General features: G+C 41.2%; 1 protein-coding gene across 5 annotated transcripts in view; it reads right to left on the bottom strand.

The window, feature by feature from the left end:
* The window catches only part of hivep2a (HIVEP zinc finger 2a), a 118,972-nt gene that overhangs the window by 42,829 nt on the left and 50,656 nt on the right, over window positions 1-25,487 (bottom strand). For all 5 annotated transcript variants that reach the window (XM_044169041.1, XM_044169042.1, XM_044169040.1 and 2 more), the window contains one exon: window positions 15,074-15,143. The gene's annotated coding sequence lies outside the window, so the exon portion shown is untranslated. The remainder of the gene's footprint in view (window positions 1-15,073; window positions 15,144-25,487) is intronic.

The raw sequence follows: 25,487 nt of genomic DNA, 5'->3' as shown, positions 1-25,487 counted from the left end.
TTTTTTCCGCTAAATAAATAAGATGAAGAAACAGAGGGAGAGAGAGAGAAGAAACAGAGGGCAGGCTGAATGAGATTTAGAATGTGATGGAGGGAGAGGAAGAGTAGAAGGAGAGAGATTGCACAAAGCTGGAAAGAACAATAAGGCTCACAGTGGATGAAACAAAGAGGGAGAGAGAGAGAGAGAGAGAGAGAGAGAGGGGTCAGGTGCATTTCAGCTTCCAGGAAACAGAAAACAAAACAATTCATTCAGATCGCATCGATACGTGTTTTACTTCACAAGAGCTCAAACTGATTAAAGATTCATTCTTCCTGCTGCTGCAGACAGTCAGCAGAGTCACAGACACTGATCTCCATTAACTCTTGCGCTCAGCCTTGTTAAGTATTAAGATACTATGGTTTGTATTTTAAAAATAATGAAAACATGAAAAAAAATCCTGTTGCAATTAGAAAACCTGATAAGTGACTGGTTGCTTGTTTAAGCTCAAGAAACAACGTATGTTTAGGTTTTAAGCAACCTTTTGCAGTGGCGAATAATGACTATTCTCTCTCAGAAGCAAAGGCAGAAGTAGCGTAACATTATTCTATCACCACAAATCCTCTTTTAACCATGACCGTGATCTTTCTTTCTTTCTTTTGTTGCCTAAACTCAACCAGACCTTAACATATGAGTTTAACAGAGGTCTTATATCAGAAAACATATGCGATCTTTGGAGTGGTCACATGGATTGTTTTGAAAGGCACTCACAAGCAAACAAAGTTTATCATTTAGGTATGAGACCTTGTTGTATATACAGTAATGCCAGTGTTGCAAGTAACTGAAGGAAATGTAAAATATATGCAGACAAAAAAAGCATCTGTATCTTTAAATGACACCAATTAATAATGTTTCTGCTTTCATAAAGGGGGGGAAATCAAATCAAATCAAACAGCACATTTGCTGTATCGTAGCTAACACACCAGTATAAATCAAGCTTTAAAGTCAAAGTGAAATTTTACTTCTACTTCAAAACAATTTCGCGTCATAATATCAAAAACAATACTCATCGATAAATGCTAACTTTATGTTACACACAGGGGCAAACAGATGTCCACTCACAGCTTCACTCAGAAACACACACAGGTGAAGCTGCACAACACACAAACATTCGCTCAATGCAACGTATCCTCATACAACGGTTCGTAGATATCTTATGAAAAGTAATGCACCATTTTTCCTGCATAATCTTACGAATGTCCAGCAACCAGCAACAGGCGTACCGGACCTTCGTCGTCATGGTAACAATAAACACATGGTTAATGTTGTGAAACGGTCGTACTTTGACTAGGTTTAGGCACCAAAACTAGTAACTCACAGTAAGTTACGTGACGTAAACACGTAAGTCACGTGAAGTAAATCAACGTTGCCTTTTGGTTTCACGTGAGCCACAAACCCCAGTCTCCCGGGTCAAAGTCCTGTGTTTGAGCCATCCATCCACCCCGTCCACCTCACTACATGGACTTCGACGCTCTTTATACTTCCTCATCTTACTTCCTCCTTTGATCCCGTCATAATTACTGAGGCCACTAGAGGTCGCATCCTAATGATAAATGTAACTGCCTCGTACGAATTATAGTGCATTACTTTTCGTGGGTATAACTACGACAGTGAATGAGAACAGCCAACATATATGAGGCAGAACTTGTGAACTTGCACAACACGCACACACATTCACTCAATGTGACACTGTTCCCATTTACTCCTGCCGTCTTTACTACTGTTTTGTTTCTCTGTCTGTCTGTGAGGACACACACACACACACACACACACACACACACACACACACACACACAGGGTGAGGAAACCATAGGAACAGATGAAGGCGCTGTCAGCAGCACCTGCTCCTCCTTCACAGCCTGCACTCCTCCCCTGATCCTCTCTGCTTTTGTCTCTCCCTCCTCCCTTACCTTCCCTCCTTTCGTTTCTTCCTCTCTTCCTTCTCACCTCGCATCCTCTCTTGTCTCCTCTCTCATCCCCGTCTTTCTTTACTTTTCTCTGTCTTTTTCCTCCTACTGTCCCTTTTCTCCTAACCGACATGTACAAGTGGACCCCTCACTGCATTTACTACAAAGGTGCGTTTGATTTGTCCTTCCACAGCACTTCCATAGCCCCCTTCAACTTGACTTTGCCACTCAGAAGGTTTACTAAACATGAAACATCACAAAACCCTTCAGGGAAAAACTTTTTAAAGCATTTTGCACATTTAATGCATCTGACATAATACATCTCCCATATATTCATAAAAAAAAGAAAAAGAAATACATAAAACTATAAATAACGAGAGGAGTTGTTGAGCAAATAGAATATCATAGGAAAAAATACCGCAAAAAATAAATTACTAAATAAATAAACGTCCAAAGTATGAAGTACTGTCTAACTGAATTAAATATAAGTAGGAAGAGCTTTTTTTTGACATATTTACGCTTTTTTCCCTTTTCCAGCTCGCTGTTGAGTGTTTTGTTTCTTCTCGAGGTTAAATTCCTCTGACCTCAGATATCCAGTGAGGGGAGCAATCACACGACTCGGCCTCTGCACCACCAAACACAAAGAGCCAACATTCAACAAAGTGTGTGTGTGTGTGTGTGTGAGAGAGAGAAAGAGAGTGTGTGTGAGAGAGAGAGAAAGAGAGAGAGGGGGGTTGTTGTATTAAGCCTTTGTTTTTCTCTCCACAATTTCTCTTTGTTTTAACGTCTTGATGTCTTTTTGACCTCCGCCACCTCTCTCTCTCTCACTCTCTCTCTTTCTCTATGTCTCTCACCAAACTCCACCATTGTTGGAACAGTTTCCATCTTCTCTTTCATTCCCTGTCGCTTTTTTCTTCTTCACTTTCTCCTTTTGATTCTCTCTCATTTCCCTCCCCATCTCTTTAAATCTGTCTCACCTGTTAAGCTTTCTCCACCCATCCCTCTCTCTCACTGTCTTTTCTTCCTTTATCCTATTCCTTTTCACATTCCTTCATATTACTCTTCTTGTCTCCATCTTTCTCTCCATCTTTGTCTCTTTTTCCTCTTTCCCTTTTCCACTCTTTCAAATTCTGTACCTCTCTCCCTCTCTCGTCCACCCATCCCTCTCCTGTTTCTATTCCTTCTTTTCAATCCATTTCAATTCAATTTAATTGGGTTTTATTGGCATGGGAAACAGATATTAACATTGCCAAAGCATGTGTGACATAAAAACATAAATACGACAAATGTGCTAATAGAATATATACAGAGAAGTAAGATGATATAGTAATAATAATAATAAATATTGACTTGCAGTTAAAAATACAAATACAAGTAAGTGAAAACTACATAAACATTGCAACTTTTTTTAATGAATGTGTGTGTGCGTGGGTAGGTCATTCACTGTCCCTCAGGTTACGGCATGTTGATATATATATAAGTTCTGCCCTGTCTGCTTCTCCTGGGAGTATTTTTAACTTTGAGAGGTTGACAGAGATTACAGAGTTAAACTTGTTAAAGTAAACGTTCCTTATTTTACTGAATGTTGTACATTGTAGGAGGAAGTGCATCTCTGTCTCAACCTCACCTTTTCTTCCTCATCTTGTCTTCCTTCTTATCTTTTCTATCCCCTTCTTTCTCTCTCTTTCTTCCCCTCCTTTCTGTGGTCATAATCATTCCTCACCTTTTCCCCCGTTTAAGTTACACTTTCTGTCGTCTGTAGTTTTAATTAATCACGCGACTTGTTAATGAACTCTCCCCCTCGACTGTTAATTAATCAGGTTTCTGCCTTAATGAACAGTCTAAACTCGTTAAACCTGTTTCGCTCTTAATTAGCCCGTTAGCTCCGGGGCCTAACGCGCCGACAAGACTATTAGGCACTACTACGCCTTAATGGCAGACTTCGTGAGTGTGTGTGTTAAGATTACCTCACTCCCTAATGGGGCTGCTCAAATATTTATAGGGCAGGAAGCTGAATGGGAAGAATGATAGCGCTCAGGGAGACAGCAGACACTGAGGGAGTACATGAGAAGACTGATGCTGCCTTCAAGTGCTCCTCGTAAGGTCCAACTTCCGACCTCGGAAGTTGTAAAGATATGGAAAGCCCAAAGGGTCACAACACGCCTCTCTCCTCCCTCACTGTAAAGATGTGGATGTCACCCACCGGCTGGCCCTAAATGAGTGCCGACAAATGTCTCTAAATTAACGTTGAGTGCCATTAAGGCCAATGTCACCTCACTGTTGGCTCACAGACAGATATTTTCATAACATTAGCATTTCGTTTCCCCCCACACATAAATACAAACATGGTTTGTCAAGATCCAAATCTTATGAGAACGTTTTATTCACCAAATGAATAGCTAAGATCTGCAGACTTGAGACTTGGACTCCAGTCACACAAACGTGGACTTGAACTTGAAAGGAAACTTGAAGCTTGAAGGAAACTTGAAGCTTTGAAAGGAAAATGTTCACATGTCATGTAATGTTCAGCACGAGACCTTAAAAACTTGCATCTTTAGTTTGTATATGTAGACTTGTAACTTGACTTGAACTTGTCTCAAGTGATTGAGACTTGACGTGGAATTGTCCCTAAAAGACTTTAAAACAGCTCTGCGATCGATAGGACACAGTCCAGTAGGATAAGCAACATGAGCGGTCAGGCGATAACACAGGATGTAAACAAATCCTGAGCTTAATTAATCTAGCCACTTACCATATTTGGAAATTAAACAAAGTGAGCACACCCAAAATATCCAATATAATCACATGCTGCTTAGAAATCAGTGTGGTCACACACATACACGTCCTGAGAAATCAAAAGGCTGTTTACAAGGGATAGTATGGCAAATAAAGCTACTTCTTTCAAATAAGTATGGCTGGCTGGGAGTTTGTTAAAATCCTGTCTGATTCATTTGACCACTCAGCTTGCTTTCCCTAAGGGAGAGAGATCTCAGGGATTACTTAAGGGTAGTGTGTAAAAAAACCCCTCACATTTTCCTTTATGTAATGCAGACATTTATAGTTGGAGCTGCTGAAAGTTCTCCCTCTCCCTTTAAAGACAGAATATTGGACACTTACTGTCACTCATGCAGCATATGCTAAAGTGTTAGCATATGAAAGGAAGCCTTGTATCACGCAGCACAGTGTATGCTGAAGTATCACAGCTTTAATCTAATTTGGATGATTTATGTTCTCATCGGGCAACAGGGAAGTTGGGAAGTTTACAAAACACAAATCTCAATGATTTGGTGCAGCAATTTAGTTCAGATCTCAGTCTTGAATCGTTGTTTCTTCCTTCAGGCGAGTGAAAACCCTCTGCCAACAGAGTGAGGTAATACCACTTGTTTCCAATTCTGTTCACTTGTTTCAAGAATCCTCTGGCAACAAGTTTGAGGATGTTAAAAAAGGAAGATACAGGCAGATTGCTACATGCGTATCAAGAAAATGAAACACACTGTGTGTAAATTGGCACGCGATTCAAAGAATCTCATGGTGCAAGTGGCACGGCATGGAAACAAAATGATCTCACCTCCATTCATGGATTTACCCTTTACTGTAAGACAAATAGGAATTTAAGACTTATAATTAGATTAAATTACATGTTGATGGTTATCTTTAGCCATGCAATATGACAACAAATGAGAGAGATGGAGGATGACGACATGTATGTGGCATCTAGCTGCGAAAAGTAGGGGTGATGACATCACGTGTCAAACACACACAAACACACACTGAGTCAAGTATGAGGTCGTGTTACACTGATGAAAGTAAAGGAGGTATGGAAGGATGGAGGAGAGGAGTTGGGAGAGAGAGATGAAGGCTGAGAGACTCTGGGAATAAGTGGGAGGGAGAGAGAGAGAGAGAGAGAGATGTACTTTAGCTGCTAAAGAAAGAAAGAAACAATAAAAGAATGAACGAAAGAAGGAAAGAAAGAAAGACGAGGGAAAGAGGTCAGGATGAACTCAGTGTTGAGGGACTGGGTGGAACCAGATGGGAAACACATGCTGTGAAACACACACACACACACACGTTCCAGAAGGCGTGGGTGGAGTCTGATGATGACCTCTTGACACCAGATGGAGGGATGACACTCTTCCTCTCTCCTACCTCGTTCTGTCATTCACTCCTAAAACCAATCCATCCATCTGATGCAATCTCACAGCTAGTTTACTTTACTCTGTCACTGTCACATCCATGGCATTCTGGGTATTTGAGTCCCCAAAGAGTTTGTAGTGAGCCCCTACAATCAGGAATAGAGTGTAACGCTGCATTTAAGTCAGTCAGTCAGTCAGGGAGAAGAGATAAATAGGAGCACAGTGTTCACATGAGCTTCAGACTGTAAATATTACAGAAAACACTGTTAAACTCATCTTCAGCTAGAAAATACCAAAATACTGCCAAACCCGGCTTCACATGTAAATATGAATGGGAAATACTGCTTAGTAAACATTACAGAAAATGCTGCCAAACTCATCTTGAGTTAAATACTATGCAAATAATGTCAAAAACTGCTGCTACATAAGCACATTCGTAGTCTAGAGAAGCGGTATAATCAGATAAACTAAGTGAACACACCTGTGTGGGTGGAAAGTGGATGTGCAAAGAAACACCCTCAGGAAAACGTCCATCGTGCCTCATCTTCATTTTACATACAATGTTAACACTGCTCATTCAAGAGACGTGGTTGAAATAACATCTTGTGAAATTCAAATATGTTATTAGTGTTTGTATGTGTTCACGCAGTGCACATGAAGGTGTGTGATGCACCTGTGTTTGTAGTGTGTCTGTGTCTGTGTGTGTTTTGAGGGCGTGAAAGGACACAGCATGACACCTAGGCTGCTTTCAGAGAAGCTGAAGCGTGAACAGCTAAACGTCTCAATGGCGATGAGGAGCCTGCTCTCGACACCTGTAGTCGTCATACCCCGGCGACAATGTCAAAGTGTGCGCGCGGGTCCATTAAGCAACGTACACACACAGAATCACACACACACACACACACACACACACAGACTATGTACACGAGGATGTATATTACATTAATCAATGTTTACCTGCCTCATATATGACAGACATTTCTGTTTATATTGTTAACACAACTTAGCACCAAAAAGGCCATGCTGTTGTCACATGACAGCTGTGTTACATTTGTTACATACAAATGTTGCATTTAAAAGATCTTAGGTTTCAAAATGATACCAAATAGAGACCAGGGAACACTGCAAACTCAGGTACAGCAGGTAAGGTGGACATTTTGTTGCTTTGGCTATACTGGTTGTTGGGCAACTTTATGGTCAACATATGAAAGTAAAAGTGTGACTCACGTTGAGTCAAACTATGTGTGCTTTAAAAGGGTTTCAACACACAACATTCATCTTATCAGATACCAGTATTCACCCAGACCTTGGAATGACAATCTACCCTGTTTGATCATTTGTTGTCTTTAAAAAAAGTAGTCAAGGAAGAATTGTCATACTCTTGCCTTGGAGTTTGCCATCTGGAGTAGTGCAATAGAAACGGGGATACTGTGGCATGTAAACACATTTTTTAGGCTTCTGATGTTCGCAGATAGAGTCACATTGTAGTTAGTCAGTAAAACAAAAATATGATAATAAACAATTTAATGATGACATACACGATGAAATGACAGTGAAAGCATGGACTGCATTTATACAGCGCTTTTATCCAAAGCACTTTAGAATTTTTCATTCACTCATTCACACCCACCCACGGCAGCAAGCTACCCTGCAAGGTGCTGGTCTGACCATCGGGAGCAATTTGGGGTTCAATGTCTTGCCCAAGGACAGGAGGAGCTGGGGATCGAACCGCCAACCCTGTGATTTGTGGACAACAGCTGCCACAGCCACCCAGACCCCTGAACCCTGAACCTTGGATTATATTAGACTCATGTACAGGGAGATGAATAACCGGGTTCCTCTCTGTTCCATGTAAACGTCATATCTCGGTTATGATCAAATCCAGGATAAGATTCATCAAGATGCATGTAAAGACACTCACTGACAGCTGAAAGAGGTCAACAATAACCACAAACCATAAAGCAATCTCTCATGTGATTCTGGCTCACATGTTAAAGGTGGGGTATGTGATTCTGGAGAAATCCAATACCATGACAAATACCATGATATAGAGCAAACAACAACACAGAAAGTAATGGAACTAACTTTAGCTAGGTTATGGGTTAGCAAACTGTCCCTACAGTTGCTGCTGTAACTAACAGCAGAGAGGACGAGGACAGCGATACTCACAACTCTCCTGCTGCTATAGCTAATATCACAACAACAGCATATCTCGGCAAACTGGAAAGTAAGCTGAGTGTCCGTGGGCAAGTCGTTTAACCTTACCTGACACACAGATCATGGCTGGAATAGCTGAAATAGTGTTGTGTTTATTTCCCATTTACAGAGCCAGGGCTGTGTACAAACACCAGAGTTTTTTTCAGCGCACACACTGAACGGACAGCTAGCGGAAATGTATCAGAACCATGTGATCGACAGTATCATCACATATCGAGTGGCCCACATGGTAATTGCATGGGAATCATTTGGGATTTTTTCACACATGCGACTGATGTGGTTCCTCTGTAAACATATCGAAGGAACTGACCAACAACCACTAATCATAATGGTCGGGGATACTACCAGCTGCTTCCTATAACAGGTGGCATCAAGCCTGTCTTTTTTAACCTCTTAGTGGCAGGATCACTAAACCATGATCATTTATTCCGCTGAGGAAAGCTGATTCTCTTTGCCTTTTCAATTCCAAACAAATGTACGTATAAAAACAAAAAGTCTTTCCAGTTCTGCAGGTTACAAATTCCTCGACAGGTGTGACCAGCTGTGACCGTACATTATAGTACATCATGTTCATTTTAAAATAGCTGAATAGTTTTCTTTTGTCTTCATAAGTTTTTAAGTCAAACAGCTGACTCGTACTTTGTTTCAAGTGAGTCAGGGTGGATTCTGGGAAAGGGTTGGGTAAGGATGACCAGGACTGATGGGAAATACATCAACACACACACACACACACACACACACACGAGTTCCAGATTGTTATGTATTTTATTGCTTTGGCAACACAGTAGTGACAATCGTGCCAATGATGGATGTTTGAATTTAACTGAATAGAGGGAGAGGGAGAGAGAGAGACACAGAGATGAAACAAAGAAAGAAAGGCAAACAAAAACTTAAAAAATAACTAAGGGCTTAATTCTACTTTCCTCTACTTTTAACGAATCTCAGATTTCAAAATAAAAACATGCTAACCGGGCAACACAGGACAAAAATAAAGGAATGCAGTCTTTCACAGCTGTATAGTCTTTTAAATGTGTACTTCTATTATTGTGAGGACCCTCACTGACATACCTAACCTCAACCTTTACCCTAACTTTAACCTAATCCTAAATCAAACTTAACCCTTACACCAAGTCTTCGAACAGTCCTTTGTGGAGGTGAGGACCAGAAAATATTTCCTCACGAGGTTTAAAATTGATGAGTCCTCCCAAAGATAGAAATACAAGAACACACACTCACATTTTTGCATGCTGTGCAGCTCAAGAGAAGAAATACATTCTGCATTTACAGATTTGTCCATTACCTAATGGAAAAAGTGAAACGTTTTCTTAAAAAACTTTTTTGCCGTTGTGCAAACCCCAAGCTAAAGTGATATTAGTGGTATAAAACTATTATTATTACATGTTGATGCAGAAACCATGCAGACCTCTAGAGTTCAGGCTCTCAATATGGGGATCATGACCCTGTACTGTGATTCTGGGTCAGCTGCCCATTCATTTCTTCATTCATTTTCTGTTTTAACCAGTGTGCAATAGTAGGAGGCACATCAAAACCCTGGACAGATTCCCAGTTGGTCTCAAGATGATTCACAAACTGAAAGTTGTATTTTAATTATATGAAGTTATTACCATGTTGCATTTTTTGTGAAATACTGAATAATTCTTTCAAGCAATGAATCAGTAAAATAACTTGAAAACGGAAAGTCCAGGTTCTTTTTTAGGGTCAAAGTTCATCATCCTAAACAGACTTATTTTTAGAAAGTCCTGACCTGAATTTTTGATAATGGCTCCTCCTGAAGAACTCCGAAAGGTCCTCAACACCAATACAGTTTGGGATCCAAAGCACTGACGTGTTCAACACTGAACACAAACAAACTGTAGGATTCTCTATACGAAAACTTCCGAATAAGGAAGTAGGTCAATTGCATAATCCCTGATTGGCCAACCACTGGGTTGCCGTGCTGTCTGCTTTGCTGTAAACCAGATGTATTATCATGAAATGTGGCTGCATTACTGGACATCTTACACAATTTCCCTTTACATACTCTAGTGTGTGTGTGCAAGCATCATTACAATACTTTATTTATATACCTCTGATGAAGATTAATTGAGTAACAAGGCTGCTGTACAGTACTGACCCTCGCCCATTACTCATTCCTTGCTACTGCACATTCAGCAAAACGTTGAAGGTTACAGCTGATTCAATGAGGTGTTACACTGAGGCACCCGGTAGCGCACCAGGTAGAGTACGTACCATTAAGTCCTTACCGCAGCGGCCTGGGTTCGATTCCGTCCTGTGGCCCTTTGCTGCATGTCATCCTCTCTCTCCCTCTCCTGCCTTTCCTGTCTTTCTCTGCAGCTGTCACCATCCAAATAAAGGCAAAATATTATCTAAAATAAAACGAGGTGTTACAGTGAGAAATAGTCAAATTAAAGCATCCCACACTTGTCTGCAGTCTCTTTCAAGAAACTAGGCTTACCAGTTCAACAACAACAGCATTTCTACGTCATAATGAAACGGCACAAAACGCAGGCTAACAGCTGAAATCAGTTGAAACATTCAAGCAACATCGTGACCTGTTTTACAGCTGCAAAAACCGCAAAGAAACTAACCCAGCCTGATTGAGACAGGACAGGAAACAGCTTGCTCGTTTTCGTACACGCAATAACGTTGGTATACGACATTGGCAACTTTTTATTTAATGGTTTTCAATTTCAGTATTATGCACAAGATGGTAAATACTCTGATCCTTTACTTAAACTTGCTATAACTGATTTTCTTTTGGCCACTTGGGGACAGCAGAAATAAGTTTAAGTTGATATGATAATATTCTCTAACTGTGTCTGTCTGCTGTTTGGTGTTGAGCAGGTAGTGTACAGTGAGGTTTTAGGGCTTTTTCACTAAAAACAGCTGCCTGCTTCGCCGAACACAATGCTAAGAGAGCGATGGGAGTGAAAATGAACCATTAATGGTAAGCTGTGCCATCACAAGCCTGCAGGATAGCTTCAATGCTCCTCATCATAGATTCTCTACTGGAGGGATGAGCACCATTTTCCAGAAGATATTCATTCATTTGGTGTTTTGATGATGGTCGCTGAGAGCGCTGTCACTCCAAAGTCTCCCACAGGTGTTCAATTGGGTTGAGATCTGGTGACCGTAAAGGCCATGGCATACAGCATGACTCACATCATTTTCATAATCCTCATATCACTCTGTGACTCCTTGTGCCCTGTTTGGAAGCATCTGTATTTGTGATGTTTCTCTACTAATTTATTTCCTTACCTGTCTGTATGTGTCAAGGTAGAATTTAGCCAGATTACATTTATTACAATACAGGATTTCTGGACACGGCCTAATTATGTTCATTTTTTAACCTGACATTGGCACACATCTCCTGTGTCCATGTTGAAATTATAATGTTCTGTCTCATAAATTGGCACTTAACTTGCTCATATTTACATCCTTTAAAAAGACCGTGAGCCTTCAAGAAAACAGGATACATGTGTTGTTTTTCTTACTCTTCAAAAAGTTGTCTTAGACAGCATCTACAGCTGAGAAGAGAGTACTTTTATATAGTTGTTGTCATTGCTATCAGATTCGCTCCGACCTTAATTGACAGCAGACGCTTGCTTGTCCTCCATCCACAACAATCCGCTGTTTTTTTTTACGAGTTAATATATTCAATAAGCTGGTTTAAAGTTACTATCCCAGCTGTTTGCCACCTGTTTGCTTTGCGTGCATTTCCTCGTTCTGTCCTCATGCAAACATGTATTTCCATTTATGTCGTTGCCGTGCATGGGGCTGCAAAAACAAACTGGATTTGTGCTCATGATGATATCAGCGCAGTCGAATGCCTCTCTTACCGCCTCTGGAGGTTGTCAGGGGCAACTGGATCCTAACTCATTGTCAATAAACCGAGCATGGGTACATTTACCCCTGAATTATTCTGCTGTTTAGCTCTGTCCAAATACTGCGGTGACCCGTAATTTGAGCCAGTTCAAACTGTTTGACGGTCACGTTTATTCTGCACTCTGGACCACAAATTTGCAACAAAACTGCACCAAACAAACTCTCACACCGCATTTTGCTGGTGAATCACTGAACTACTCAGTCTATTGTTTCATTTGATCTTATGTTTCTGTATATTTAGTTTATTGTGAGAATGTATTGTGTTGATGAAAGCCACATTTCCCACTGGGGAGAGTAAAAATCCTCGAAGCCTTGACCCCGAACACCCCTCTGCCTGTCTTGGAGCACGAGCATTACCCAAGCAAGACAGCTGCATCAATATCAGACTGGAGACAGAGAGGGGGAGAAAGAGTAAAGATGGCAATGACAGAGAGATAGGGGGAGAGAAAGAAGAGGTCAGCAAGGTTCTATTTTTATCTTTTCCGAGTCGTGTCTCGGCTTGAATGGAGGCAAAGAAGAATTGTGTTGAAAGCTGCGTGCACGCAAATTATTTCATAACCTTGGCACACAGCAGGCTGCTGAAAGCCAGTGATTTCTGTGTATAAGTGTGTGTGTGTGTGTGTGTGTGTGTGTGTGATCATGAAGCACTAAGCCATCATCACAGCCTCACTATGACCTCCCCCGGTGAGCTCGAAACACATCTCATTGCAACATTTTGTGTTGTACTGATTTGTTTTTTCATGATATCTTTTCGTATTTTGGCTCGTACCACTCGTACTACCTTTGTAGTCTCTGAGTAATGTTTATATTAGAGCGTGTCTGTGTTTGTGTGTGTGTGTGTGTGTGTGTGTGTGTGTGTGTAAGCGTGTTAGGGCAAAACATATTCTTTTACAGCTTTCTAACATACTTTTTTGGTTCACCAACCACAATGTCTGTGTCAAACCAAAATCATCCCAGCTACTTCGACTGATGGTAATTTAGCTCCCTGGAATGTGTGTGTGTGTGTGTGTGTGTGTGTGTGTGTGTGTTTACAGCTGACTTCTAGTTCCATTTCTGGTTGTGGTCACATTGAAATTCTGTCCTCTCCTGCTGTTGTAACTATTTAGATTCAAGGAATTCTACTTATTTTTTACTGGATCATGGATGCTGCAGTTTGCCTCTGGAAACAGCACAGAAACCAGTCAAATCAGTTCAAAAACCAGCTGTTAATACTCTACAGTAAATAAAAATGCACAAAGTACAAGAGAAACCAGTATAACCAGGTCTACAACACTACAGAAACGGGGATAGCTAGTTTTACAATATAATATGTAACAAAATAACAGTTAAGAAACCTGTCAAATCAGATCAGAAACCAGCTGCTCTTTGACTGACAGAAAACAGTTGGCCAGTTCAGCAACACACTGCTGAGTAATTAAACATACGCATCACAGAAACCAGTCAAACCAGTTCAGCAACATCTGATCAAGCAGAGCTCTATGTCCAGTTTAACTACTTCAGCAACCTGCTGGTCTGTACCACAGTTACACACTCTGAAAACTGAGGGTTGTATTCACACAAAAAAAAAAACTTAAGCTAGAATTAGATCTTAACTGGTCTATTTATGCATAGCCTAACGCCTAAAACTCCTGTGTGTGTCAGTCTGACCTCACCGCACTTCCTGTTGCTTGGTGAAGACTTTCACATCCTACTGTGCCATCAGAAAGTACTAAGACAGCCGTATGTTTTCCACTGTATTGGCTTTGTAAACGGTGACTATAAGGTTAAGTGCTGAATCTCAGGTGTGATTTGAAGGTTTTCACATCCATATCAGATGAACATTGCAGGACTCGTGGCCCTCTTTTTCACAGTCCCCCAATTTCAGGACAATGTATTAGGACAATGGTCCTAAACAAACACACAAGGCACCCACTGAGTTTTTACGCTGATGACTGTCCAGGACAGTCACATTACCTCAACTCAACTCAGCACTCAAGGTCCACTTACTAGCTTTTCCCACAACCATCTCATGGTCTTCCCCAGTGGATAGAGTTCAAAAGTTCAAAACTCCATCTGGGATTAAAAACTCCAAGCTAGTGCACTTGTTAGCTTTTCCTGAACTTTCATCTGCATTTCAGCCGATGGAGCTTTGATACGCTGAGGAGGACCATGAGATGTGGTTTAAAACTTTGTAAAAAGCTAGTAAGTGGACCTTGAGTTAAGGTTTTTTTTTGTCAAACTTAAACTTTCACCCACAAATGATGACTTTACCTACTTTCTGTCCCCTAATACGGGAAGAATGTGTATAAAAAGGATAATAGTTTCTACACTGTTCATAGTCGTTTAGTTTCAAAACCAATATGCCAAAGCTTTAAATAAACCTGCAGTGCACTGTACCTCTGATCCCACTGTGCACAGATGTTTACAGTAAAATAGTTTTTCAGTGTAGGATCCTCTCTGTTTTTGAAATACCTAGAATTTTTTCATCAAGGAACATTTGTCTAAAGTTGTTTTGAGATATAACATAAAATTTCAAATGTACTGAGTGGAAAATACTCCAAGGCTGTATGGACACCATCCAAATTTTAAGGATACAACCCTGAATCACCCTGCACATGTGAACTTCAGATATATTCAGATTACTTGTATAAAAACTTTTGAGAAGTAGATGGAAAATGAGCTTTTTAGGAACATTCTTGGCCCGAACACACCGCTCTGTTTCACTCTGGTGTTTATGAACCTCACACACTTCATCACACCCAGAAAACCCATGTTACACAACTCATGCTGCGCTGTCCACTGTCCTGTAAAAACCTCTGAGGAGTAATTTCAGCTAGAAAAAGTATCTTGAACTCAGGAAAGTGTGGTGACAGGTGAGGATGCTGGGAGGCTTACTTGTTGGTCTACACATGCTCAGTTTGGTTTCAGCAGGAGTCCCGACAGTAAGTGTCCTCACGGGGCCATCCTGTAAGGAAACACAAGAGAATGATCATGAGTGTGTGTTCATGAATTTAACCTCTTGAACCCACTGACAGTACAAACTTTTGCTATGCAGGCATCTTTCATTCAAACCACATTCAATCTTGTGTGTCAGTGTGTGTGTGTATGTCTACGTCTTAGTATTCGTGTATATTCGATTCAAGGTTTTATAGTGTGCATGCATGTTTGTGGATTTAATCGCAACAGGAAATAAACAGGAAGTGGTGCAGGAAGTAGTCACCGGAGGTGTGAAGCAGAAACCCCCCACTACCTATTTACTATCACACACACACACACACACACAAACACACACACACACTAAAAAAGTTCTTCAGCAGGAAGAAATGAGAGATAGAGAGAGAAAGATAAGGGGAGGAGGAGGAGCGAAAGAGGGGTGCAACGGGGGAGGAGCAGAGAGAAGGAAAGAAATAGTGAGAGAGAGAGAAAAAGAAAGGGGGGAGAGAAGAGGTGGAGAAAGAGAGAGCCAGAAAGACAAGGGTGAAAGAAAGCAGAGGGGGAGGGAGATAAAGACAGGGAGAGGGGGAGAGAGAGAGAGAGGGTGAAAATAAAAGAAAAGAGGGAGGAGACACAGGGGGGAGTGAGAGAGAGCAAGAGAAATGGGAGAGTGAGGGAGGAGGTAGAGAGAGGAGATAAAAGGGGAGAACCTGAGACAGAAAAGACAGGAGTGAGACGAACAGTGTGGGAGAAGGGGAGATAAAGAAAGACAGAAAAAGAGAGGGAGAAGAGTAAAGGAAGAGTAAAGAGAAAGGAGGCAGAAGGGGGAGAAAGAGAGATAGAGAGAGCAAGAGTGAGAAGCAAAAGGTGGAGAAAGAGAGACAAGAAAAGTGGGGAGTGCGAGAGAGCAAGAGAAATGGGAAAGAGAGGGGGAGGAGGGAGAGACAAGGCAAAGGGGGAGAAAAAAAGACAGAAAGAGGACATCATAACAGAGTGAGAGAGAGGGGACAGAGGGGAAGGAAGAGAGACAGAAAGAGAGAGAAAGCAAGAAAATGGGGAGAGAGGGGGAGGGAGAAAAGAGAGCGGAGGCAGAGGGGGGAGAAAGAGAGAGATGGGGAGGGCGAGAGAGACAAGACCAAACAAGAAATATGGGGGAGAAAGAAGGACGAGAAAGTGGTAAGGGGGACAACGTGAGAGAAAGAGACAGAGGGAGGGGTGAGAGTTAGGGGGAGGAGGGGAGAGAGGGAGAAAAAAGACAGAGAGAAATCTCACAGGCAGGAAAGTTCCTTCAATTCATGTGATTTGTCGTCTCTTTGCCACATGGTTTAAAATGTGGCAGAGAACGGAAACAAACACACACACACACACACACACACACACACACACACACACAGACGGAAAAGGCCAAAAACACACACAAACATCCATACACATACTAACAACGTAATGGATGGAAAACATCAAAACACACAGTGACAGAGAAGTGGACAGTCACATGTGCCACACATACACACACACGCACACACACGCACACGCACACACACAGTGGGATGGCTGTTTTGAGATCAGATTTTTCCAAGTCGTCCTCTTGCTCTGGTCTGCCAGGACGAAGGCAGGGAAAAACTATGACACTGTTTTTCTGTTTCATGTCTGTCAAAACACACACACACACACACACACACACACACACACACACACACACACAGATGGCGAGGCTGACTTGTGTGTTTCCATCCGTCTGAACTAGAGGAAAATGAAGCTGTGCTGCGCTGAATCTTTTTTATTGGACTTTTTCTAACAACATGATCACACTTGATCTACAACGCAGCTCCTCTGCATGTTTTACTCATAATCCTGTTATGCTGAGTCCAGTGAATGGTTCCATGACTCAAAGGACCTGACATGAAACTGATCAGGTCTGGTGATTATAATACCACAGCTACTGCTTCAGTGGGGGGGGTGGAATTCATTAAGTTTCCAGACTGACACGAATAAAACAAATGTGTAAATGATACCAGTACCACGACCACTACTAGTAGTAATCGTCTCTTCCTCTCCTTTTTTGTCTATTGACCTTTGACACACAAAATATGTCAAATAAAAAATAAAAAAAATTGAGCAGAGATTTAAGTGTCTTATCTTGGTTCCACTTACAATCCTAATCACATAACCACAAATATGATAATTGGATGAAGGCAGCCGCTGAAAGGATGATATAATTTCAGTAGTCGGTACTATACAGTAGCCTTAATCAGGTTAAGATCATTAGTGTTAAGGTAAACATACTTATGGAAGTCTAATGAAGCTGATGTAAGTTATGTGACACCACAGGCTTTAAAGGGAAAGTCCATGAATTATTACTTTTCTAGAAGCTGCTTACATTTTGTATGTGTGGTGGGTGTTTTTCTCGGGATGATCACCAAGTGAAGGAGAGATTTTCACCACCTCCCTGTTTACTTGCCACTATTACTGCAACTTTCATGCAATCAAGAAATCTAAAGCCAGTCAGAGTCAGCAAGAAAAATCTGGTTCAAGCATTTCAAGAAATGATTTGTTAAAGTGCTTGTTTTTAGGTCAACAAAAGACTTCTTAAATTTTACCAACTGAAGAAGCATAAAACCCCTCAATTTAAAGGATAATGCCGGTGTTATTCTATATTTTTCTTAGTATCAGTGAATCCTATGAAAAGACCAAAACCAAAAAATGCCTGTCTGTGGCAAGCCCAGTGGTTCCTACTGAAGTCGTAAATCTTTAAAAACTGGTCAGAGATGTAGTTTTGTTTTTGTTTTTTTAAAGTAATTTCCCCAAACAGCTTTTATTTTTTTTTTTGCAAATGTTATCAAATGGGAGGAAATGGTGCATTTGAGTGTTTGGGGCAGCAGGACGGTGTGTGTGGGGCTGAGTCAGAATAAACTACAGTGTGTGTGTTCATGGTGATGAAGGAACATGTCACCCAGTGCAACAGTGTGGCTCAGCGATGTGTTTTTAATATATCAGGCTTTAGATACACACATTATAGGCCTACTTGTTAGTTGGATCTGGTTTTGGTCCTTTCACAGGATTTGTTTACTTACAATGTAAAAGTTTGCAAAAATGGGAGTCACTACATTTTCACAAGGACGACTCATAATCATCAAACGCCTTTCCCTGGAACACTGCACATGCTTCTTCAACATTTATATCCTGTTACTCATAGTCACCTCCAAGAAAAAGCCAAAACCACAAAACCTTCTTCCTGTCAGCTACTGGGAATTAAAAAACAAACTTCTCGCTTTCAAATGGTAAAAATACGTAGAGCTTCTGATAAATCAGCAAAAGCTCACACAGAGCAACAGACGAATTTCAGAGTGGTTGTAACAGTAGTGCTGTTGGCCACTAAACTGTTGCACCAAGGTTTCAGAAGAGGTGCCTTCCTCAATGGCATCTCAAAAAAAGTTACTCTCCCTATACATAGTAGGTGTTTTCAGCCAGATTGAGAATTTTTAACCAACAACCATCCAGTTTTAAGTCCACTGAACTTTCTTCGCCCCAATTTGAAATCAATGGATATAGCAGGCAATGCATTAATCACATTCAAATAGTTTTAAATACAGTACTTGTTGAGTGGTGCAGTGTTTGTGGAAAGAATGAAGAAAAAACGATGAAAGGAAAAACTCAGCAGATGTGACATGAAACAAGGTCACAAGTTTGATTTAAATCCACAACATCTGGAATACATGGCTGCAGGGTGGGAAATTACCACCAGCCACCAGCCAAACTCTGGCAACTTGTGGCTGCGACTGGTAGGCTTGTCTACTGAACCCAGTTTTGGCAGGTAACCAACCATCATTTGGAGTTTGATTCTGTTCTAAGTAGCACATTCGGGTGCCAAAATGAAGAAGGAAGCAAGTGAATTTTGGAATGTGTTAACCACTGTAGGCTGGCAGATAAAAAGCTTCAGTCCCCTTCCCATTTTTCCTGATATTCTGCACAGTGTGCTAGCCAAAAGAATGTAAAAAAACAAGCTTCAAAGCCACGTGACTTTGTGAAAGCAAGGGATTAAATCCCACTAATCGCATCCCTCCAATTTAACTTCTTTTCCTACCTTCTTTCCAAACTGGAAGATGAGGGAAAGATCAAGGTAGAGATGAGACAAAAGAGGGCAAAGGAGAAACAAAGAGGTGTGGAATATTCCTCTGTTGATTTTCCATTCAGTGCAGACTGGGAAGTAAAAATGCCTGCGGGTGAGGAAAACTTTGGATGCTATTCTCATCTCTTCCCTATTCTCTTTTTTCCTCCTCTCTCCTACAGTGAACCTGTCTCTTACAGCCATCGACTCGTCCTGCATCTCATCACCCTGCTCTTTCCAGTTGTGTCCCAGTTATATAATATTAAAACAATCAACCAACCAGGCAACCATGCAAACAACTACCATTTAACAAGCAATCCAAAGTAGCTAATGCAAATTTTCCAAAACTTTCTTAACATCTTACAATCCAGAATGCGAAGACTAACCAAACAGTTACCAACAGTCCTGCATCGAAACAACAACTCCTTCGAATCAGCTTAGGGACGTACAATGATTCTTTTTAAACATAAAATCATCCATTGACCATCATATCAATCTTCAACTCAATTAAGTAGCAAGCAACTTTGAACTTGAATATTGACATATTTCAGTACTGTATTTCTGTGCTGGACTGACTGAAAAATGTGAGAATAATTTTTGGGAATTTATGGTAGTACTGCACTGTGAAGAGAAGGAAAGGGGAAGGAAAATGCCCAGTTTTTATTCCACTGTTAAGCTGCTCATTATGGAGCCAGACACCACACACACACACACACACACACACACACACACAGACCACAGAGGAATTTCCGAGTTTCATATAAAACTGATAATGGGATGTGTCCCAGCGGGAGTGGAAAATCAGAGGTGACTTACGAGCCTCCACATTCCAACCTCACACACACACACACTAACCTCTTTCCTCAATCACACACACTCAAACACACTTACTTTTACACCTCTGGGAAAAGAATGAGAAAGATGGAGAGACAGAGAAAGTTTGGCTGAGAGAAAACAGTTAACTCCTCTAAGTTTCCATGTCTTTACAGTGCCGTGCAACTTTATGGTTTTTCTTTCGCTTTGATGGAGAGAGAAGGGGAGGCAGCTGGGCCTTTCCTGAGAAGTCAGGAGTGCATTTTTGAACATGTTGCTGCACTGTTCAATACAGTTAGAGATGAATTCAGATTACGATGAAAAGAGGACGGGGAATGATAATGGGAAGAGGAGAAAAGAGAGATTATTGGAAAGGAGAGGAGAGGAGGACAGACAATCCATGGGCATGAAAAGATCAAAAAATTAAGAATAAAAGTATAGAATAGATACAAACAAAGAAAACTAGTAAAGGAGAGAATGGGAAAACAAAAGAAAAGGAGAAGAAAGGGGAAGGGAGGGGTGAGAGGAGGACAGTAAATTAAGAGAAGAGAGGATGGATGAAGGGGCAAAGAGGATAGGAGGAAAAGGCAGAAGGAATTAAATGACAAGAGAACAAGGAAGAGGAAAATAAGAGGGAAAGAAAGGTTTGAAAGCAGTCGGGAGAGGAAGACAAGAACAGTAGTAAAAAAAAGAAGAGGAGATGAATGGTGAGGTGAGGGCAAGGGAGGAGGCAGATGGAATGACTATGAGAGAAAGATGACAGGAACAGAAGGAGGATGTGGAGAGGGAAAGCACAACAAGAAAGAGAGTAAAGAAACAGAAGCAGAAAAGTGGAAAGAAAAGATGAGCAACAGAAAATATCTTTCTTTGTCTCCCTCATCATTCTTCTTCTCTCCTTCTAACCCTTGTTTCATCATTTAACTTCACTTTCATCTCTACCTCTACCTCAGTCATGCCATCATCCCTCCATCCCTGTTTTCCCCCTTAAATTACTTATCACTCCTACATTGCCTTATAGTAACTTTTTCTCTGCCTCTCTCACTCTTCCTACTCTTTCCTCTGCCTTTTCCTTCCATCACTTCATCATCCCTGTATTTTATCACTCCCTTTATAACCCCTTTTTTCAAACCTTCTCTCGCTTTATTCACTCCTCCACTCCGCTATCTCCGCATCATCCCTCCATGCCTCTGTAACTCCTTCTGTCACTCCCGGATCACCCCTCTCTCCACCCCATCACTCCTCCTGTCACTCTCTCACAGTCTATTACCTCTCCATTACTTTTATACCTCCCTCTGAAGTTCCATCATTCCTTCTACACCTACATCTCCCCTTCTATCCTTCTTGCACTTTTCAATCATTCGATCAACAACCCTCCATTCCTGTATCCCTCTTTACTTTATCTTTTTTCCTGTCTGCCTCCATCTGTCCATCCCTCTCTCCTACCATCCCTCCATCATGAAGCTCTGTTTGCCAGGCAACCAGAGGCTATGATATGCTGCCACTACCTACTGTGTGTGTGTGTGCGTGTGTGTGTGTGTGTGTGTGTGTGGTCTTGGCAGCATTTGCAGCACAGAAGGTATAAGGGGTTTATACCTGCAGAGAGAGAGAGAGAGAGAGAGAGAGAGAGAGAGAGAGAGAGATGAATGTGTGTCGTAAAACTGGGCGTCAAGGTGATACAGCCACCTGTCCTGCTTGAGCATGTGTGTTTGTGCATGTATGAGTGTGTGTGTGTTAAGGATACTAAGAGGAAGCTGGGTTGTGTTTGGTAACATGAGTTTTGTGGTTGAGTTACCACACACACACACACACACACGAGACGCACAAATATAGGTCAGACGCATAGTTGGACAGACGGACAGACAGATAGATGTCAGAGAGAAGGAATGAATTGGAAGGAAAAGACACAAACAGAAATAAAGTTTTACGAGTAACTTAAAACCCTAATCCACCTTTTTAGTTAGTATATCATATGTACTGTTACTTTATTATACTCTCAAATTATTCTGGTCTCGGTCTGTATTGTTCATTGCAACTGCAGTCTACTTTTTCCCAAAGGAAATCGAATAATTCTCTTCTCTAGACCACACCCTAATAGTGGAGACGTCACATTCGATTCAGTCTGGATTTGAATATATTTTCGGTATATATGAAGGGGGTGTTTTCAGTCTGAAATGGGATGTTAGTTGCCCTTTAAAGATTACAAAAAGGAACAAAGATTTAAATCGTTTTGTATATCCTTAAAAAACACTTCTGGTTTATAACAACTTGGGTCTTATTTTGGTTGTTTTGTCCAACTTTACTATCAGTTATGATAACATTTTACACCACCAAGCTAGTTGTTAAGATCTGCTAATGCAGCAACAGCAATTAAAAGAAGTCAGACGGAGCAAGAAACACAAGCAGCCAGATCAGACAGGTTGTAATTAAACCCCCAGGTTAGCCAAAGGTATTTGGAAGGAAAAATTAAGGCAAACGGTAAAATTATTATTAACTTTCATTGTAAACACCCATCACAGCTTCCAGACCCACTTACTTGTTAAACACAGACCTATTTTTCTTGTTGGTAGTTGTGCACACAGTTTTCCTGTGCAATGAGGGATTATACTGATATTCCAGGTGCACTCACTTTCAGTTTGACCTCCAAATAAAGTGGTTTAGATAATTTGGATAAACTGTTGGCTTGTTTACAAACTTCTACTGTAAAGTCCCAACGGGACAATTGCATTGGCACTATGATATTGCATTAATAGAAAAAATAGACAAAACCATGAAAAAAAGAAATTTCATTCTTGACCTTGGAAAAAGTACTTTGACAAAAAGAAAAGTTGCATAAGTTGCATGCTAACCCTGTCTCCAGTATTGTATGTTTATTCAAAATAGCCAACATGCCACTTCCTGTGCAGCAGAGGGTTTCTCCTGCCAGATAGACTTTACCAAGCAACAGCAACGACATGCACAAAAATAAAGGCAGATAGTGTGTGATGTTCACTGTGATGGACTAGCTGTCTCTGCAGGATGATTTTCATACTGCACACAAATGAATAGGGGCCTGCCTGGAAGCTGGGAAATGGACACCACAGAATACAGTTCTTTGGAAAGTTGTTTGCAGTAATGTAAAGTCTTTTTCTAGTAAATGGGCTGAAACATGAAACAAATGTGTTCTCTGGATTTAACCCTCATCAGTACATTGTTAGCTATAGCACTTAGTGCTAATCTAGTTTCCCCTTGCTTCATTAGACTGTTATTTGGAGCCTCTGCTAGCTCTTCATGATGCATAACAGCATCTTTCTGGGAGGCAAGATCTCCAAAAAAAACAAAACAAATGCCATTTAAATGAACAGTGTTATCTCTAAGTAAAGCGATCAACTGTGGCTTCAGACACACATCGCCTACTCACCCGACTCCAGAGCATCACACAGCGCATGCATGTACACACACAAAAACGCACAACCGTGCACAGCAAAAGCACACGTGCACATACCAGGGCAGAAGCAGCACACTTCACTGTCTGAGAATTTGTGAATGGAAAAATGGTTTAACACACTTGGCGGATCTGCAGGACTTCCTACGCTCCTTTCTAGGACTGGAGGAACTGATTGTCTGTTTGTCAGTCTATTGGTCTCTCTGTCCGCTTGTCTGTCAGACATCTATTTGTATATCAGCCTTATCAGTCTGTCTCAATGTTTGACTGTTTTATTACCTGCATGTATAGCTGTCTGGCTGTTTTGGGCTGCTTTCATATACAGTTGTCTGTCTTTTTCCATTTGTCTGCCTGTCTTCCTGTCTGTTTTTTTTGTCTGTCTGTCTTTTGCTATTTGTTTACCTGTCCGTCTGAATGTCAACTTGTCTGTCTGCCTGCCTCTGTTTTTGTTTGACTCTCTGTCTGCCTGCCTGTCTGTCTTCTTGCTTCCCAATCTGTCTGTCTGCCTCACAGCCCATCTTATGTTTGTGTCTATCTGTCCCTTTATTCGTCTTTCCATCTACAGAATTTACTGAACTGTCTGTCAGTCTTTTATGGAAAAAAAAACAACAGACAGCTGCATCTTTTCCACTGTCTCTTTCTCTCTGTCTGTCCCAAAATCCAGACCGACTTGAACTATTATGGTATGTGTATTAAAGTAAAAGCCTATTTTGATAGCTTAAAAGTAAAAGTAAGTCAGCATATTAATAAGGATTAATAGACACAAAAGATCTGAAACTGGATCAGGCAAATTTCAAAATAAAAGTATTTCCAAAGGTCAGAGGTTATGTCATTCACAGGACTGACACATTTTACAGAGAGAGAAACAAACAGAGAGAGGAGAATATATAAAGAAAGAGAACGACAGGATACAAGGAAAGAAATGAGATGAAAGACGAGGATAGAGGAGATGAGAAGAGGAAAGAAATTAGGAGAGGAGAGGATTGGCGGGGTGAAAGGAGAAGCAAAGTGAAGAAAAGGCCGGAAGAAAGATTAAAAATTGAAAAGTAGAAAAGGCAAAAAGTAGTGAAGGAATGAAATGAAAAGTAAACGTAGAGTACAACAAAAGAAAAAAGACGACAAGGAGTCGCTCTCAAGGTCACTGTAATAGCACCTCTTTGCTCTGACAGACTGTATTTCTGTGTTTGTGTTGTGTACTAGAGTAACTTGTTATACAAGGGAGGTCCCAGCAGCAAGGTTTATATGGAACATAAATCCAAACACACACACACACACACACACACACACACACACACACACACACACACGCACTTACACACAGTTCAACCTGTTTTCTTGTAAATCACTGTTCTCAAGGCTCGAGACAACCAACACCCTGTGTGTGTGTGTGTGTGTGTGTGTGTGTGTGTGTGTGTGTGTGTGTGTGTGTGTGTGTGTTGCGGTGGCACCCCTTAGTTAATGAAGGGAACTGACACCACTGTGTGAGACAGTCAGCTGTCCAGTGTGTGTGTGTATGTGTGTATGTGGCCCTGTTTACACCTGGCATTAGCATGCGTCCTGGTTGATCCAATCACAAGTGGGCAGCTCTAAGTACGGGTGTGAATGCACCCAAGACGCATTGAGGACGCATTGAGATCCAATTGCTCAGACCACATTCGGAGGTGGTCTGGGCCGCAATGGTGGAAGTACGTACTCATTCACGCACCAATGGTGTCATATTAAAGTGCGAAACAACAGGCAAAATAGATTCTCGTGGATGAAGTACGCACGAAACATGCCGTCTTGCTCTGCTTCAACTCTCAGTTATTTACCGAGTTTCCCAATGGACAGATAGCGTTACTTGTTGCTCAAGTAACCACGTTAGCTAGTTAGCTCAGTTAGCCATGCAGCTAGCAGTCCTATTAACGCTAGCTGACTATGTGGTCAAGTGGTCACTCGAGACGCATGTGGAGACGCATTCTAATGCCAGGTGTGAACTTGAAGCTGTCCACTTGTGATCAGATCACCCAAGAAGCATGTTAATGCCAGGTATA

Source organism: Siniperca chuatsi, linkage group LG16, assembly GCF_020085105.1.
Source record: "Siniperca chuatsi isolate FFG_IHB_CAS linkage group LG16, ASM2008510v1, whole genome shotgun sequence".
Lineage (NCBI taxonomy): Eukaryota > Metazoa > Chordata > Actinopteri > Centrarchiformes > Sinipercidae > Siniperca > Siniperca chuatsi.
This window is presented reverse-complemented; position numbering and strand designations above follow the sequence as displayed.